This window comes from Oncorhynchus mykiss, chromosome 26 (genome assembly GCF_057628025.1).
Source record: "Oncorhynchus mykiss isolate SJ-2025 chromosome 26, ASM5762802v1, whole genome shotgun sequence".
Taxonomy (NCBI): Eukaryota; Metazoa; Chordata; class Actinopteri; order Salmoniformes; family Salmonidae; genus Oncorhynchus; species Oncorhynchus mykiss.
In genome coordinates, this window is record NC_143047.1 from 42,466,830 (window position 1) to 42,485,000 (window position 18,171).

General features: G+C 52.2%; 1 protein-coding gene across 50 annotated transcripts in view; it reads left to right on the forward strand.

Annotated features, from left to right (window-relative positions):
• The window catches only part of ppfia1 (PTPRF interacting protein alpha 1), a 108,945-nt gene that overhangs the window by 13,424 nt on the left and 77,350 nt on the right, over nucleotides 1-18,171 (forward strand). The gene's annotated exons all lie outside the window — the stretch shown is intronic.

Below are 18,171 nucleotides of genomic sequence, written 5' to 3' on the forward strand. Positions count from 1 at the left end.
ATGCATGTAATCGCCAACGTTTCTGCCATGGAGGGAAACAGAACCGCGGTGTGGCTTTGAAATTATTGCTCTTGTGTAATTCTAAAGTGTTCATATCACTTGCGTATCTGAACTGGGTAGGTCATGAGCAGGAAGCACCTCAACCAGAGAAGAACTCAGTTTTGCATACTGTGTCGCTGAGGTAAATTCAGGAACGTCTGTGGTTTGGCTGGTGAGGACATTTGTCTAATGAAGTGACCTTTGTGGCTTTGGTTGTGGACTTTGGTTGGTCTTTATTCATTCTGACCGTGTCTTCAGCTGTTGGTTAGTATTAGTTAGTTTGTTTATAGCATGAGATGGTAGAGTCCTGCATTTCTCTTTCTACTGTGATGAAGAAAAGTTTCTCTCTCTCTGCCCCCCCCCCCACACGTTTTCTCTCTCTCTGCCCCCCCACACGTTTTCTCTCTCTCTCTGCCCCCCACACGTTTTCTCTCTCTCTCTCTGCCCCCCCACACGTTTTCTCTCTCTCTCTCTGCCCCCCCCCACACGTTTTCTCTCTCTCTCTGCCCCCCCCACACGTTTTCTCTCTCTCTCTGCCCCCCCCACACGTTTTCTCTCTCTCTCTGCCCCCCCCACACGTTTTCTCTCTCTCTCTGCCCCCCCCACACGTTTTCTCTCTCTCTCTCTCTGCCCCCCCTCACGTTTTCTCTCTCTCTCTGCCCCCCCCCACACATTTTCTCTCTCTCTCTCTCTGCCCCCCCCACACGTTTTCTCTCTCTCTCTCTCTGCCCCCCCCACACGTTTTCTCTCTCTCTCTCTCTGCCCCCCCCACACATTTTCTCTCTCTCTCTCTGCCCCCCCACACGTTTTCTCTCTCTCTCTCTGCCCCCCCACACGTTTTCTCTCTCTCTCTGCCCCCCCACACGTTTTCTCTCTCTCTCTGCCCCCCCACACGTTTTCTCTCTCTCTCTGGCCCCCCCCACACGTTTTCTCTCTCTCTCTGCCCCCCCCTCACGTTTTCTCTCTCTCTCTCTGCCCCCCCTCACGTTTTCTCTCTCTCTCTGCCCCCCCCCACACATTTTCTCTCTCTCTCTCTCTGCCCCCCCCACACGTTTTCTCTCTCTCTCTCTCTGCCCCCCCCCACACGTTTTCTCTCTCTCTCTCTCTGCCCCCCCCCCCCCACACGTTTTCTCTCTCTCTCTCTCTGCCCCCCCCCCACACGTTTTCTCTCTCTCTCTCTGCCCCCCCTCACGTTTTCTCTCTCTCTCTCTGCCCCCCCCCACACGTTTTCTCTCTCTCTCTCTCTGCCCCCCCCACACGTTTTCTCTCTCTCTCTCTCTGCCCCCCCCCCCCCACACGTTTTCTCTCTCTCTCTCTGCCCCCCCACACGTTTTCTCTCTCTTTCTGCCCCCCCTACACGTTTTCTCTCTCTCTCGATTAAGCCTTGCACCCGTCTGGTCTGTCTCTCTGTATGTGTGTATGATGGAGGCTCTGGTTTCAGTCCCTCTCACAAGGCACATCCTCATAGTTTTACATTGTGAACCAGGCCCTGAGGGGATTGGGTGGTTTTACGTTGTGAACCAGGCCCTGGGGGGATTGGGTGGTTTTACGCTGTGAACCAGGCCCTGGGGGGATTGGGTGCTTTTACGTTGTGAACCAGGCCCTGGAGGGATTGGGTGGTTTTACGCTGTGAACCAGGCCCTGGGGGGATTGGGTGGTTTTACGCTGTGAACCAGGCCCTGGGGGGATTGGGTGGTTTTACGTTGTGAACCAGGCCCTGGGGGGATTGGGTGGTTTTACGCTGTGAACCAGGCCCTGGGGGGATTGGGTGGTTTTACGTTGTGAACCAGGCCCTGGGAGGGATTGGGTGGTTTTACGTTGTGAACCAGGCCCTGGGGGGATTGGGTGGTTTTACGTTGTGAACCAGGCCCTGGGGGGATTGGGTGGTTTTACGTTGTGAACCAGGCCCTGGGGGGATTGGGTGGTTTTACGTTGTGAACCAGGCCCTGGGGGGATTGGGTGGTTTTACGTTGTGAACCAGGCCCTGAGGGGATTGGGTGGTTTTACGTTGTGAACCAGGCCCTGAGTGGATTGGGTGTCCTCTGTTAATAATGCACAAGGACCTGGAGTTCAATTTAAACCAGCACATCAGATACTTAACAGAGTTGAATTTAATTAAACTCTATCACACTAGTGTTATCCAGAGGAGGGAAAGAGTTAGTTAAATTCTCCATAGCTGGACAATAGGATGAGAATCCCATAAAAAGCTGTTGGTTTCCTGTACCCTGCCCAGTTTTATACCTTGTTCCTCGTTCCGTTTAGCTTCTCTTCTTGTCTTTGGAGCGGTCGCTGACCTCACACAGCGTAACACTGTCCTTGGGAACACACGCCTCGCTTTCCTGTTAACCCTTCTCACATCTGGTGCACCAGAGAGGAAGCCAGAGGGTTTTAACCATTTGTTCGGGGCAGAAATGGACTGATGCCCTGAGTGGTCGTCAGAATGCAGAACTCTGAAGAGAAGCAGTTCTATTGCTGATGGAAATGAATTCCTAGACATGTTCTTTACTTTTTTTCTGCTCTAGAAAAGGAATCCATCTCTACTAAGGATTTTCAACTTTATTGGGTTCTGCACTGTTACCACTCACCAGTTAACTTCCAGTCCCGGGACCTCACCCTGCTGCTCGGGACGTGTCTGTCACCCTGCTGCTCGGGACGTGTCTGTCACCCTGCCGCTCGGGACGTGTCTGTCACCCTGCTGCTCGGGACGTGTCTGTCACCCTGCTGCTCGGGACGTGTCTGTCACCCTGCCGTTCGGGACGTGTCTGTCACCCTGCCGCTCGGGACGTGTCTGTCACCCTGCCGCTCGGGACGTGTCTGTCACCCTGCCGCTCGGGACGTGTCTGTCACCCTGCCGCTCGGGACGTGTCTGTCACCCTGCCGCTCGGGACGTGTCTGTCACCCTGCCGCTCGGGATGTGTCTGTCACCCTGCCGCTCGGGATGTGTCTGTCACCCTGCCGCTCGGGATGTGTCTGTCACCCTGCCGTTTGGGACGTGTCTGTGTGTCACCCTGCCGCTCGGGACGTGTCTGTCACCCTGCCGCTCGGGACGTGTCTGTCACCCTGCCGCTCGGGACCGTGTGGCGCTACGGGTACCCTGCTAACATGCTACGATGCCAGGGCTAATTAAACTCTGTCTGTGGGGGTGCCCCCAGCACACAGAGCTGTGAACAGGAACCATGGAGGTGAACCCTTTATCAGTGTGTGTTTCATCTTTCTTCCTGGGCACAGTCTGTCATTCTGCTAGGTGATGGTGTCTACAGTACACCACGTCAGGACAGGTCTGCTCTTGTCAATCCCCCACTATAGGAGCCCTGTGGCAACACCTCAGACATGTTACTACATAGTAAAGGTTGTGGAATGTGAAAGACTGGTGGGAGAGCTTGGTACTACGCTGTTGGAGTGGGTGGTGGGGGCTTGGGACCTGGCTTTTGGGGGGGGGGCTTGGGACCTGACTTTTGGAGGGGGGGGGGGGGGTGGCTGTTGCTCTTTCGTTTGGCTGGACTCAGTGGCTGCATATCTGACTTATAAAGCTGGAACAGGAAGGGGGGTGCCTCTGACGTGACTGATTGGTAGCCTAGCTAATTCACGGTAACCTGGGGTAACAGGCCAAACATGCACTAATTACAGGTGCCTCCTATGCACTGTGTAGAGAGACACTGGTTATGGAGCCAGACTGTAAGAGGGGGACCTATAGCAATAATACAGTGCCTTGCGAAAGTATTCGGCCCCCTTGAACTTTGCGACCTTTTGCCACATTTCAGGCTTCAAACATAAAGATATAAAACTGTATTTTTTTGTGAAGAATCAACAACAAGTGGGACACAATCATGAAGTGGAACGACATTTATTGGATATTTCAAACTTTTTTAACAAATCAAAAACTGACAAATTGGGCGTGCAAAATTATTCAGCCCGCTTAAGTTAATACTTTGTAGCGCCACCTTTTGCTGCGATTACAGCTGTAAGTCGCTTGGGGTATGTCTCTATCAGTTTTGCACATCGAGAGACTGACATTTTTTCCCATTCCTCCTTGCAAAACAGCTCGAGCTCAGTGAGGTTGGATGGAGAGCATTTGTGAACAGCAGTTTTCAGTTCTTTCCACAGATTCTCGATTGGATTCAGGTCTGGACTTTGACTTGGCCATTCTAACACCTAGATATGTTTATTTTTGAACCATTCCATTGTAGATTTTGCTTTATGTTTTGGATCATTGTCTTGTTGGAAGACAAATCTCCGTCCCAGTATCAGGTCTTTTGCAGACTACATCAGGTTTTCTTCCAGAAGGGTCCTGTATTTGGCTCCATCCATCTTCCCATCAATTTTAACCATCTTCCCTGTCCCTGCTGAAGAAAAGCAGGCCCAAACCATGATGCTGCCACCACCATGTTTGACAGTGGGGATGGTGTGTTCAGGGTGATGAGCTGTGTTGCTTTTACGCCAAACATAACGTTTTGCATTGTTGCCAAAAAGTTCAATTTTGGTTTCATCTGACCAGAGCACCTTCTTCCACATGTTTGGTGTGTCTCCCAGGTGGCTTGTGGCAAACTTTAAACGACACTTTTTATGGATATCTTTAAGAAATGGCTTTCTTCTTGCCACTCTTCCATAAAGGCCAGATTTGTGCAATATACGACTGATTGTTGTCCTATGGACAGTCTCCCACCTCAGCTGTAGATCTCTGCAGTTCATCCAGAGTGATCATGGGCCTCTTGGCTGCATCTCTGATCAGTCTTCTCCTTGTATGAGCTGAAAGTTTAGAGGGACGGCCAGGTCTTGGTAGATTTGCAGTGGTCTGATACTCCTTCCATTTCAATATTATCGCTTGCACAGTGCTCCTTGGGATTTTTAAAGCTTGGGAAATCTTTTTGTATCCAAATCCGGCTTTAAACTTCTTCACAACAGTATCTCGGACCTGCCTGGTGTGTTCCTTGTTCTTCATGATGCTCTCTGCGCTTTTGACGGACCTCTGAGACTATCACAGTGCAGGTGCATTTATACGGAGACTTGATTACACACAGGTGGATTGTATTTATCATCATTAGTCATTTAGGTCAACATTGGATCATTCAGAGATCCTCATTGAACTTCTGGAGAGAGTTTGCTGCACTGAAAGTAAAGGGGCTGAATAATTTTGCACGCCCAATTTTTCAGTTTTTGATTTGTTAAAAAAGTTTGAAATATCCAATAAATGTCGTTCCACTTCATGATTGTGTCCCACTTGTTGTTGATTCTTCACTTGTTTGAAGCCTGAAATGTGGCAAAAGGTCGCAAAGTTCAAGGGGGCCGAATACTTTCGCAAGGCACTGTATGTGTTGTCTCTCTGTCCCTCTCTCCTTTCTCTCTCTCCTTTCTCTGTCTCTCTGTCCCTCTCTCTCCTTTCTCTATCTCTGTCCTTTCTCTGTCTCTGTCCCTCTCTCCTTTCTCTCTCTCCTTTCTCTGTCTCTCTGTCCCTCTCTCTCCTATCTCTCTCTCTGTCCTTTCTCTGTCTCTCTGTCCCTCTCTCCTTTCTCTCTCTCCTTTCTGTCTCTATCTCTGTCCTTTCTCTGTCCCTCTGTCCCTCTCTCTCCTTTCTCACTCTCTCTGTCATTTCTCTGTCTCTCTGTCCCTCTCCTTTCTCTCTCTCCTTTCTGTCTCTCTCTCTGTCATTTCTCTGTCCCTCTGTCCCTCTCTCTCCTTTCTCTCTCTCTCTGTCATTTCTCTGTCCCTCTGTCCCTCTCTCTCCTTTCTCTCTCTCTGTCATTTCTGTCTCTTTGTCCCTCTCTCCTTTCTGTCTCTATCTCTCGCTCTCTCACTCTCTCGCTCTCTCTCTTCCTCTTAATTCAATTTAATTTTTTCAATTTCTCTGTCTGGTTTTGGGAAGCACTGGGTAGGTGGGGAGTGGCTTTACCTGAAAGTTATCAGCCTGCTTGCTAATAGGGCCACACCTCTCCCTCACGTCTCCTGCTTTTCCCCTCCCCCAGAGAGTTGCCCCTCTAGTGGAATGTACCAACATTCCAGGGCAGCGTGCTCATACATCCACAGCTCCTCAACCCTCAGTTGGTAGTGAACCTCACTGTCAACCCTGTCAGTTAGTAGTAAACTGTACTGAGGGGGTTGACGGGACAGTTCACTGCTGAGACGGTTCACTGCTGACTGGCGGGACAGTTCACTGCTGACTGCTGAGACAGTTCACTGCTGAGACAGTTCACTGCTGACTGCTGAGACAGTTCACTGCTGAGACAGTTCACTGCTGACTGCTGAGACAGTTCACTGCTGACTGCTGAGACAGTTCACTGCTGAGACAGTTCACTGCTGACTGCTGAGACAGTTCACTGCTGACTGCTGAGACAGTTCACTGCTGAGACAGTTCACTGCTGACTGCTGAGACAGTTCACTGCTGACTGCTGAGACAGTTCACTGCCGAGACAGTTCACTGCTGACTGACGGGGTTGTCGGGACAGTTCACTGCTGAGACAGTTCACTGCTGACTGCTGAGACAGTTGACTGCTGAGACAGTTCACTGCTGAGACAGTTCACTGCTGACTGCTGAGACAGTTCACTGCTGAGACAGTTCACTGCTGAGACAGTTCACTGCTGACTGCTGAGACAGTTCACTGCTGACTGCTGAGACAGTTCACTGCCGAGACAGTTCACTGCTGACTGACGGGGTTGTCGGGACAGTTCACTGCTGAGACAGTTCACTGCTGACTGCTGAGACAGTTGACTGCTGAGACAGTTGACTGCTGAGACAGTTGACTGCTGAGACAGTTGACTGCTGAGACAGTTGACTGCTGAGACAGTTGACTGCTGAGACAGTTGACTGCTGAGACAGTTGACTGCTGAGACAGTTGACTGCTGAGACAGTTGACTGCTGAGACAGTTCACTGCTGAGACAGTTCACTACTGACTGCTGAGACAGTTCACTGCTGACTGCTGAGACAGTTCACTGCTGACTGCTGAGACAGTTCACTGCTGACTGCTGAGACAGTTCACTGCTGACTGTCGGGGTTGTCGGGACAGTTCACTGCTGACTGCTGAGACAGTTCACTGCTGACTGCTGAGACAGTTCACTGCTGAGACAGTTCACTGCTGACTGCTGAGACAGTTCACTGCTGACTGCTGAGACAGTTCACTGCTGACTGCTGAGCCAGTTCACTGCTGACTGCTGAGACAGTTCACTGCTGACTGTCGGGGTTGTCGGGACAGTTCACTGCTGACTGCTGAGACAGTTCACTGCTGACTGCTGAGACAGTTCACTGCTGAGACAGTTCACTGCTGAGACAGTTCACTGCTGACTGCTGAGACAGTTCACTGCTGACTGCTGAGACAGTTCACTGCTGACTGCTGAGACAGTTCACTGCTGACTGCTGAGACAGTTCACTGCTGACTGCTGAGACAGTTCACTGCTGACTGCTGAGACAGTTCACTGCTGACTGCTGAGACAGTTCACTGCTGAGACAGTTCACTGCTGAGACAGTTCACTGCTGAGACAGTTCACTGCTGAGACAGTTCACTGCTGACTGCTGAGACAGTTCACTGCTGACTGCTGAGACAGTTCACTGCTGACTGCTGAGACAGTTCACTGCTGACTGCTGAGACAGTTCACTGCTGACTGCTGAGACAGTTCACTGCTGACTGCTGAGACAGTTCACTGCTGACTGCTGAGACAGTTCACTGCTGACTGCTGAGACAGTTCACTGCTGAGACAGTTCACTGCTGACTGTCGGGGTTGTCGGGACAGTTCACTGCTGACTGCTGAGACAGTTCACTGCTGACTGCTGAGACAGTTCACTGCTGACTGCTGAGACAGTTCACTGCTGACTGCTGAGACAGTTCACTGCTGACTGTCGGGGTTGTCGGGACAGTTCACTGCTGACTGCTGAGACAGTTCACTGCTGACTGCTGAGACAGTTCACTGCTGACTGCTGAGACAGTTCACTGCTGACTGCTGAGACAGTTCACTGCTGAGACAGTTCACTGCTGACTGCTGAGACAGTTCACTGCTGACTGCTGAGACAGTTCACTGCTGACTGCTGAGACAGTTCACTGCTGACTGCTGAGACCGTTCACTGCTGACTGCTGAGACAGTTCACTGCCGAGACAGTTCACTGCTGACTGCTGAGACAGTTCACTGCCGAGACAGTTCACTGCTGACTGCTGAGACAGTTCCTTGCCGAGACAGTTCACTGCTGACTGCTGAGACAGTTCACTGCCGAGACAGTTCACTGCTGACTGCTGAGACAGTTCACTGCTGACTGCTGAGACAGTTCACTGCTGACTGCTGAGACAGTTCACTGCTGACTGCTGAGACAGTTCACTGCCGAGACAGTTCACTGCTGACTGACGGGGTTGTCGGGACAGTTCACTGCTGACTGTCGGGACAGTTCACTGCTGACTGCCGAGACAGTTCACTGCTGACTGCCGAGACAGTTGACTGCTGCCTGACTGGGTTGAGGGGACAGTTGTCTGCTGACTGACGGGGTTGAGGGGACAGTTCACTGCTGACTGCCGGGACAGTTCACTGCTGACTGCCGGGACAGTTGACTGCTGACTGACGGGGTTGAGGGGACAGTTGACTGCTGACTGACGGGGTTGAGGGGACAGTTGACTGCTGACTGACGGGGTTGAGGGGACAGTTGACCGCTGACTGACGGGGTTGAGGGGACAGTTCACCGCTGACTGACGGGGTTGAGGGGACAGTTCACCGCTGACTGACAGGGTTGAGGGGACAGTTCACCGCTGACTGACGGGGTTGAGGGGACAGTTCACTGCTGACTGCCGGGACAGTTGACTACTGACTGACGGGGTTGAGGGGACAGTTCACTGCTGACTGCCGGGACAGTTGACTGCTGACTGACGGGGTTGAGGGGACAGTTGACTGCTGACTGACGGGGTTGAGGGGACAGTTGACTGCTGACTGACGGGGTTGAGGGGACAGTTCACCGCTGACTGACGGGGTTGAGGGGACAGTTCACCGCTGACTGACGGGGTTGAGGGGACAGTTCACTGCTGACTGACGGGGTTGAGGGGACAGTTCACTGCTGACTGACGGGGTTGAGGGGACAGTTCACTGCTGACTGCCGGGACAGTTGACTGCTGACTGACGGGGTTGAGGGGACAGTTGACTGCTGACTGACGGGGTTGAGGGGACAGTTCACTGCTGACTGACGGGGTTGAGGGGACAGTTGACTGCTGACTGACAGGGTTGAGGGGACAGTTCACCGCTGACTGACGGGGTTGAGGGGACAGTTCACTGCTGACTGCCATTCTTTTCCCCCTAATTGACCAGGATGGCCCATTCATTCGCACGACCACACACACACACACACACACACACTCACACGGCCACACACACACACACACACACACACACACACACACACTCATTCACACGACCACACACTCATTCAAACGACCACACACACACTCACACTCATTCACACGACCAGCCCCATGAATATATTTGTGATCCCTTCTGTTTTAGACTGTTGACACGGGGGTGGTGTTGTGTTCAGCCCCAGCAGGTTTAGTCTAATGTTATGCCCCATATGGTGGAATTGGGCTAATTGTGTCGTTGAGGTCAGTGCCATTTGAAGCACAGTGTGGTTTTGTTAAAGTGGGGAACTGTTTTTCTCTGAGCTCTCTCACGCTCTGTCTCTCTCTCTCTCTCTGTGTGTGTGTCTCACGCTCTGTCTCTCTCTCTCTCTCTGTGTGTGTGTGTCTCACGCTCTGTCTCTCTCTGTGTGTGTGGTGAATTAAATCTGTTCTTCAGGCCTGGTGGTGTTTCTATGGCTCTACACAAGGGAGGAGGTGATGGAAGTTTAAAGGGAGAAGGGGGGGGGTATGGGGGGGTTAACGAAAAGCGGTGCTCTGCTGGATGGTGTACCACCACTCTAGGAGGGGGTGGATGGAGGGAGGGAGGGGGGGAGGGAGGTAGAGGAAGGGTTGAGGGGGGAGAGGAGTAGAAGGGAAGGGGGGAAGTGAAAATGGTGAGAGAGTAACAGACAGACAAGATGGAGAGAGAGAGACAGACCAGATGAAGAGCGTGGGGTCTGAGTGGAGGGCGTGGGGTCTGAGTGACATTTCGGCACAGTGGCTGCTTGGTGTGGGTGGGGAAAGCAGGAGCCTCTTCACGTGATGAGGCCAGAGAGGGAGAATGAGAGAGAGGCCGGCAGGGAGAGCTTACTGGTCTTGTGATGGGGGCCAGTAGAGGACTGTAGTAATGCTCTTATTATAAGATGGAGATTTAGTAAAGTCTCATATACCCATACTAACAGAGAGCAGTGAGGTGTTTCATAGCTCTGTCTCTTCCCTCCTCTCTCCCCGCCTCTCTTCCCTCCTCTCTTCCCTCCTCTCTTCCCTCCTCTCTTCCCGCCTCTCTTCCCGCCTCTCTTCCCGCCTCTCTTCCCGCCTCTCTTCCCGCCTCTCTTCCCGCCTCTCTTCCCGCCTCTCTTCCCGCCCTCTTCCCGCCTCTCTTCCCGCCTCTCTTCCCGCCTCTCTTCCCGCCTCTCTTCCCGCCTCTCTTCCCGCCTCTCTTCCCGCCCTCTTCCCGCCTCTCTTCCCGCCTCTCTTCCCGCCTCTCTTCCCTCCTCTCTTGCTCACTGTGTCATTTACTGTTTTAAACTCTTCCTTCCTCTTCGTTTCTCTCCCTTTTCCCCTCCCCTACTCTTTCCTTCCCCTCCCCTACTCTTTCCTTCCCCTCCCCTACTCTTTCCCTCCCCTCCCCTACTCTTTCCCTCCCCTCCCCTACTCTTTCCCTCCCCTCCCCTACTCTTTCCCTCCCCTCCCCTACTCTTTCCCTCCCCTCCCCTACTCTTTCCCTCCCCTCCCTCTTCCCTCCCCTACTCTTTCCCCTCCCCTCCCTCTTTCCCTCCCCTCCCTCTTTCCCTCTCCTACTCTTTCCCCTCCCTCTTTCCCTCTCCTACTCTTTCCCCTCCCTCTTTCCCTCCCCTCCCTCTTTCCCTCCCCTCCCTCTTTCCCTCCCCTCCCTCTTCCCCCCCCTACTCTTTCCCCTCCCTCTTTCCCTCCCCTACTCTTTCCCCTCCCTCTTTCCCTCCCCTACTCTTTCCCCTCCCTCTTTCCCTCCCCTACTCTTTCCCCTCCCTCTTTCCCTCCCCTACTCTTTCCCCTCCCTCTTTCCCTCCCCTACTCTTTCCCCTCCCTCTTTCCCTCCCCTACTCTTTTTGCCTCCCTCTTTCCCTCCCCTCCCTCTTTCCCTCCCTCTTTCCCTCCCCTCCCTCTTTCCCTCCCTCTTTCCCACCCCTCCCTCTTTCCCTTCCCTACTCTTTCCCCTCCCTCTTCCCCTCCCTCTTTCCCTCCCCTCCCTCCCTCTTCCCCCCCTACTCTTTTCCCCTCCCTCTTTCCCTCCCCTACTCTTTCCCCTCCCTCTTTCCCTCCCCTACTCTTTCCCCTCCCTCTTTCCCCCCCCCTACTCTTTCCCCTCCCTCTTTCCCCCCCTACTCTTTCCCCTCCCTCTTTCCCTCCCCTACTCTTTCCCCTCCCTCTTTCCCTCCCCTCCGTCTTCCCCTCCCTCTTTCCCTCCCCTACTCTTTTTGCCTCCCTCTTTCCCTCCCCTCCCTCTTTCCCTCCCTCTTTCCCTCCCCTACTCTTCCCCCTCCCTCTTTCCCTCCCCTACTCTTTTTGCCTCCCTCTTTCCCTCCCCCCCCTCTTTCCCTCCCTCTTTCCCACCCCTCCCTCTTTCCCTTCCCTACTCTTTCCCCTCCCTCTTCCCCTCCCTCTTTCCCTCCCCTCCCTCTTTCCCACCCCTCCCTCCCTCTTCCCCCCCCTACTCTTTTCCCCTCTTTCCCTCCCCTACTCTTTTCCCTCCCTCTTTCCCTCCCCTACTCTTTCCCCTCCCTCTTTCCCCTCCCTCTTTCCCCCCCTCTTTCCCCCCCTACTCTTTCCCCTCCCTCTTTCCCTCCCCTACTCTTTCCCCTCCCTCTTTCCCTCCCCTCCGTCTTCCCCTCCCTCTTTCCCTCCCCTCCGTCTTCCCCTCCCTCTTTCCCTCCCCTCCGTCTTCCCCTCCCTCTTTCCCTCCCCTACTCTTTTTGCCTCCCTCTTTCCCTCCCCTCCCTCTTTCCCTCCCTCTTTCCCACCCCTCCCTCTTTCCCTTCCCTACTCTTTCCCCTCCCTCTTCCCCTCCCTCTTTCCCTCTTTCCCTCCCCTACTCGTTTGCCTCCCTCTTTCCCTCCCCTACTCTTTCCCCTCTTTCCCTCCCCTCCCGCTTTCCCTCCCCTACTTTTTTCCCCTCCCTCTTTCCCTCCCCTCCGTCTTCCCCTCCCTCTTTCCCTCCCCTACTCTTTTTGCCTCCCTCTTTCCCTCCCCTACTCTTTCCCCTCTTTCCCTCCCCTCCCTCTTTCCCTTCCCTCCCTCTTTCCCTCCCCTCCCTCTTTTCCCCTCCCGCTTCCCCTCCTTCTTTCCCTCCCCTACTCTTCCCCTCCCTCTTTCCCTCTCCTACTCTTTCCCCTCCCTCTTTCCCTCCCCTACTCTTTCCCCTCCCTCTTTCCCTCCCCTACTCTTTCCCCTCCCTCTTTCCCTCCCCTCCGTCTTCCCCTCCCTCTTTCCCTCCCCTCCCTCTTTCCCTCCCCTCCCTCTTTTCCCCTCCCGCTTCCCCTCCTTCTTTCCCTCCCCCTTCCCCTCCCTCTTTCCCTCCCCTCCCTTTTCTCCCCTCCCTCTTTCCCTCCCCTACTCTTTCCCCTCCCTCTTTCCCTCCCCTACTCTTTCCCCTCCCTCTTTCCCTCCCCTACTCTTTCCCCTCCCTCTTTCCCTCCCCTACTCTTTCCCCTCCCTCTTTCCCTCCCCTACTCTTTCCCCTCCCTCTTTCCCTCCCCTCCGTCTTCCCATCCCTCTTTCCCTCCCCTCCCTCTTTCCCTCCCCTCCCTCTTTCCCTCCCCTACTCTTTTCCCCTCCCTCTTTCCCTCCCTCTTTCCCTCCCCTACTCTTTCCCCTCCCTCTTTCCCTCCCCTACTCTTTTCCCCTCCCTCTTTCCCTCCCCTACTCTTTTCCCCTCCCTCTTTCCCTCCCCTACTCTTTTGCCTCACTCATCTCCAAATGTGATTTGTTTCCGTGACGTCTTGGTTTAGAGGGCTTCTATAAAATATCTGTTTTTCTCCTCGTGTGCCTCTGCCTATTTTGTTTTATTCCCACATTCACTCTCTCTCTCCTTTCCTCTCTTCAAAGTCCTTTTAGAGTTATGTTCCTTGTTTTAGCATCTTGTTTTAGCATATTTTGTAGTTTCCTAGGGAGGGAGGGAGAACTGTATTCTATTGATTGTGGCGAATAAATCCAGCCTCACCCTGTATTCCATGGAAAATGTGACGGGGGAAAGTTTTTTTTTTTTTTTTTTCATTCACTGGTGGAAGTATGGAGTTGGTGGAGCATAGCCAGGGGATCATTCCTCCTTCTACCCATTGAGGGGACCCTGAGAGGGGCAGAGGAACACAGAGAGAGGGGGGAGTACAGTAACCCCCACAAAACAATCTAACCTAAGTTCCAGACGTGAGTTTTTTTTTTTGTATATGGTTGTGTAGTCTAAGTTTTGGACATCTGTGACAGAAAGGTTGAATTTCTCTGCATGGACTTTGAGACCCAGGTCCTGGTACCGGTTCCCATACAAGTCCCCTCCCACTCTGGGTTTGGCCACTCGTGGTCACGGTCCGGTCTGGCAGGTTGGGTCAGGTCCCCTCCTTTCTCCCTCCCACTCTGGGTTTGGCCACTCGTGGTCAGGGTCTGGTCTGGCAGGTTGGGTCAGGTCCCCTTTAGGACCCTCTGACTCTCTAAGACTGGCATGTTTGCTCCTGACTCAGTCCACAGGCTCTCTGTCAACGTTGCACATTACTGCAATGCACTGTTTTCTGCCTGCTGCCACGAAGCACCTCTATAACACAGACCTATGAGGCAGCAGTAGTCTCCTTGAGGCAGCCCTCCCTCCCTGCCCTAACCCAGATTAAGGGGTTGGGGGCTCTGCTAATCTCTGATATCAGGGGCTCTGATCAGTGGAAATTAGAGTGGGGTCTTGCCCTCCAGATAAATAATCCATGGTTTGGAACTGGAATAGGAGCAAGGACTAGTATGGGGGTTCAGGAATGGATTGAACCCAGTAGAGGAATGAGACCCCTCTGAACCTTGGCTCTCTGGGGGCTGAACCTTGGCTCTCTGGGGGCTGAACCGTGGCTCTCTGGGGGCTGAACCGTGGCTCTCTGGGGGCTGAACCGTGGCTCTCTGGGGGCTGAACCGTGGCTCTCTGGGGGCTGAACCTTGGCTCTCTGGGGGCTGAACCTTGGCTCTCTGGGGGCTGAACCTTGGCTCTCTGGGGCTGAAATGACAGGCTTCTCTGAATTACGCCCCATCTCTGTTTGCACTTTGTTTCATTCCACTAATTAAGTGTGTGTGTGTGTGTGTGTGAGAGACTGTGTTGGCTGATGTAAAGCTCCTTAACCTGAGAGTGGCTTACCACAGTAGAGGGTGTTGTGGCCTCATAAGGCCTTGTAGCAGTGGAGCCATCTAACCCAGACATCACTGTAGCTATAAAACTTAAAGGGCCAGATCACTGGTTCTCTAACCTCTCCTCGGGGGACCCACCCCTCCATGTAATGTCTGGGGGTCCCGAGGAGAGGTTAGAGAACCACTGATCTAGATCACCCCCCCAAACAGGTCAGTGGAACGGCATGTAGAATTAGTTCCAGTCCTCCTTAGACCCACTATTCCACCAATAGACACAGCGTATGAACATAGAGCCCCTGCATGGGGACATTGGACATACAGGGACATTCACCACCAACGTTTTCCTCCCAGGATACAAATAACATCCAAGGAACCAAACTGAGACTGGGAGAGAGAGGGGGACAACTCAGTGACTTACCGAGAGAGTGTGAGAAAAGGAGCAGAACAGGAGACTGAGACAAAGGAGTGAGAGAGGGGGAGAAAGAGGGACAGAACAGGAGACTGAGACAATGGAGCGAGAGAGAGGTAGAGAGAGGGACTGAACAGGAGACTGAGACAAAGGAGCGAGAGAGAGGGAGAAAGAGGGACAGAACAGGAGACTGAGACAAAGGAGCGAGAGAGAGGGAGAAAGAGGGACAGAACAGGAGACTGAGACAAAGGAGCGAGAGAGAGGGAGAAAGAGGGACAGAACAGGAGACTGAGACAAAGGAGCTAGAGAGGGGGCGAAAGAGGGACAGAACAGGAGACTGAGACAAAGGAGCTAGAGAGGGGGCGAAAGAGGGACAGTACAGGAGACTGAGACAAAGGAGCGAGAGAGAGGGAGAAAGAGGGACAGAACAGGAGACTGAGACAAAGGAGCGAGAGAGAGGGAGAGAGAGGGACAGAACAGGAGACTGAGACAAAGGAGCGAGAGAGAGGGAGAAAGAGGGACAGAACAGGAGACTGAGACAAAGGCGGACTTGTTCCAGACAGTCACTAGAGTAGAGAGTCAGACCAGTGTTCCTGCAGTCTCTTACCAGATGTAATAGCAGAGTAGAGAGTCTGTCAGACCAGTGTTGCTGCAGTCTCTTACCAGATGTAATAGCAGAGTAGAGAGTCAGACCAGTGTTGCTGCAGTCTCTTACCAGATGTAATAGCAGAGTAGATTCAGACCAGTGTTGCTGCAGTCTCTTACCAGATGTAATAGCAGAGTAGAGAGTCAGACCAGTGTTGCTGCAGTCTCTTACCAGATCTAATAGCAGAGTAGAGAGTCAGACCAGTGTTACTGCAGTCTTTTATCAGATGTAATAGCAGAGTAGAGAGTCAGACCAGTGTTGCTGCAGTCTCTTACCAGATCTAATAGCAGAGTAGTCAGACCAGTGTTGCTGCAGTCTCTTACCAGATGTAATAGCAGAGTAGAGAGTCAGACCAGTGTTGCTGCAGTCTCTTACCAGATCTAATAGCAGAGTAGTCAGACCAGTGTTGCTGCAGTCTCTTACCAGATGTAATAGCAGAGTACATTCAGACCAGTGTTGCTGCAGTCTCTTACCAGATGTAATAACAGAGTAGAGTCAGACCAGTGTTGCTGCAGTCTCTTACCAGATGTAATAGCAGAGTAGAGAGTCAGACCAGTGTTGCTGCAGTCTTTTACCAGATGTAATAGCAGAGTAGAGTGTCAGACCAGTGTTGCTGCAGTCTCTTACCAGATGTAACAGCAGAGTAGAGAGTCTGTTAGACCAGTGTTGCTGCAGTCTCTACCCAGATGTAATAGCAGAGTAGAGAGTCTGTTAGACCAGTGTTGCTGCAGTCTCTTACCAGATGTTACAGCAGAGTAGAGAGTCAGACCAGTGTTGCTGCAGTCTCTTACCAGATGTAATAGCAGAGTACATTCAGACCAGTGTTGCTGCAGTCTCTTACCAGATGTAATAGCAGAGTACATTCAGACCAGTGTTGCTGCAGTCTCTTACCAGATGTAACAGCAGAGTAGAGAGTCTGTTAGACCAGTGTTGCTGCAGTCTCTACCCAGATGTAATAGCAGAGTAGAGAGTCTGTTAGACCAGTGTTGCTGCAGTCTCTTACCAGATGTTACAGCAGAGTAGAGAGTCAGACCAGTGTTGCTGCAGTCTCTTACCAGATGTAATAGCAGAGTAGAGTCAGACCAGTGTTGCTGCAGTCTCTTACCAGATGTAATAGCAGAGTACATTCAGACCAGTGTTGCTGCAGTCTCTTACCAGATGTAATAACAGAGTAGAGTCAGACCAGTGTTGCTGCAGTCTCTTACCAGATGTAATAGCAGAGTAGAGAGTCAGACCAGTGTTGCTGCAGTCTCTACCCAGACGTAATAGCAGAGTAGAGAGTCAGACCAGTGTTGCTGCAGTCTCTTACCAGATGTAATAGCAGAGTAGAGAGTCTGTCAGACCAGTGTTGCTGCAGTCTCTTACCAGATGTAACAGCAGAGTAGAGAGTCTGTCAGACCAGTGTTGCTGCAGTCTCTTACCAGATGTAATAGCAGAGTAGAGAGTCTGTTAGACCAGTGTTGTTGCAGTCTCTTACCAGATGTAACAGCAGAGTAGAGAGTCTGTTAGACCAGTGTTGCTGCAGTCTCTTACCAGATGTAATAGCAGAGTAGAGTGTCAGACCAGTGTTGCTGCAGTCTCTTACCAGATGTAATAGCAGAGTAGAGTGTCAGACCAGTGTTGCTGCAGTCTCTTACCAGATGTAATAACAGAGTAGAGTGTCAGACCAGTGTTGCTGCAGTCTCTTACCAGATGTAATAGCAGAGTAGAGTGTCAGACCAGTGTTGCTGCAGTCTCTTACCAGATGTAATAACAGAGTAGAGTCAGACCAGTGTTGCTGCAGTCTCTTACCAGATGTAATAGCAGAGTAGAGAGTCAGACCAGTGTTGCTGCAGTCTCTTACCAGATGTAATAGCAGAGTAGAGAGTCTGTTAGACCAGTGTTGCTGCAGTCTCTTACCAGATGTAATAGCAGAGTAGAGAGTCAGACCAGTGTTGCTGCAGTCTCTTACCAGATCTAATAGCAGAGTAGAGAGTCTGTCAGACCAGTGTTGCTGCAGTCTCTTACCAGATGTAATAGCAGAGTAGAGTGTCAGACCAGTGTTGCTGCAGTCTCTTACCAGATGTAATAACAGAGTAGAGTGTCAGACCAGTGTTGCTGCAGTCTCTTACCAGATGTAATAGCAGAGTAGAGAGTCAGACCAGTGTTGCTGCAGTCTCTTACCAGATGTAACAGCAGAGTAGAGAGTCAGACCAGTGTTGCTGCAGTCTCTTACCAGATGTAATAGCAGAGTAGAGAGTCTGTTAGACCAGTGTTGCTGCAGTCTCTTACCAGATGTAATAGCAGAGTAGAGAGTCAGACCAGTGTTGCTGCAGTCTCTACCCAGACGTAATAGCAGAGTAGAGAGTCAGACCAGTGTTGCTGCAGTCTCTTACCAGATGTAACAGCAGAGTAGAGAGTCTGTCAGACCAGTGTTGCTGCAGTCTTTTATCAGATGTAATAGCAGAGTAGAGTGTCAGACCAGTGTTGCTGCAGTCTCTTACCAGATGTAACAGCAGAGTAGAGAGTCAGACCAGTGTTGCTGCAGTCTCTTACCAGATGTAATAGCAGAGTAGAGAGTCTGTCAGACCAGTGTTGCTGCAGTCTCTTACCAGATGTAACAGCAGAGTAGAGAGTCTGTCAGACCAGTGTTGCTGCAGTCTTTTATCAGATGTAA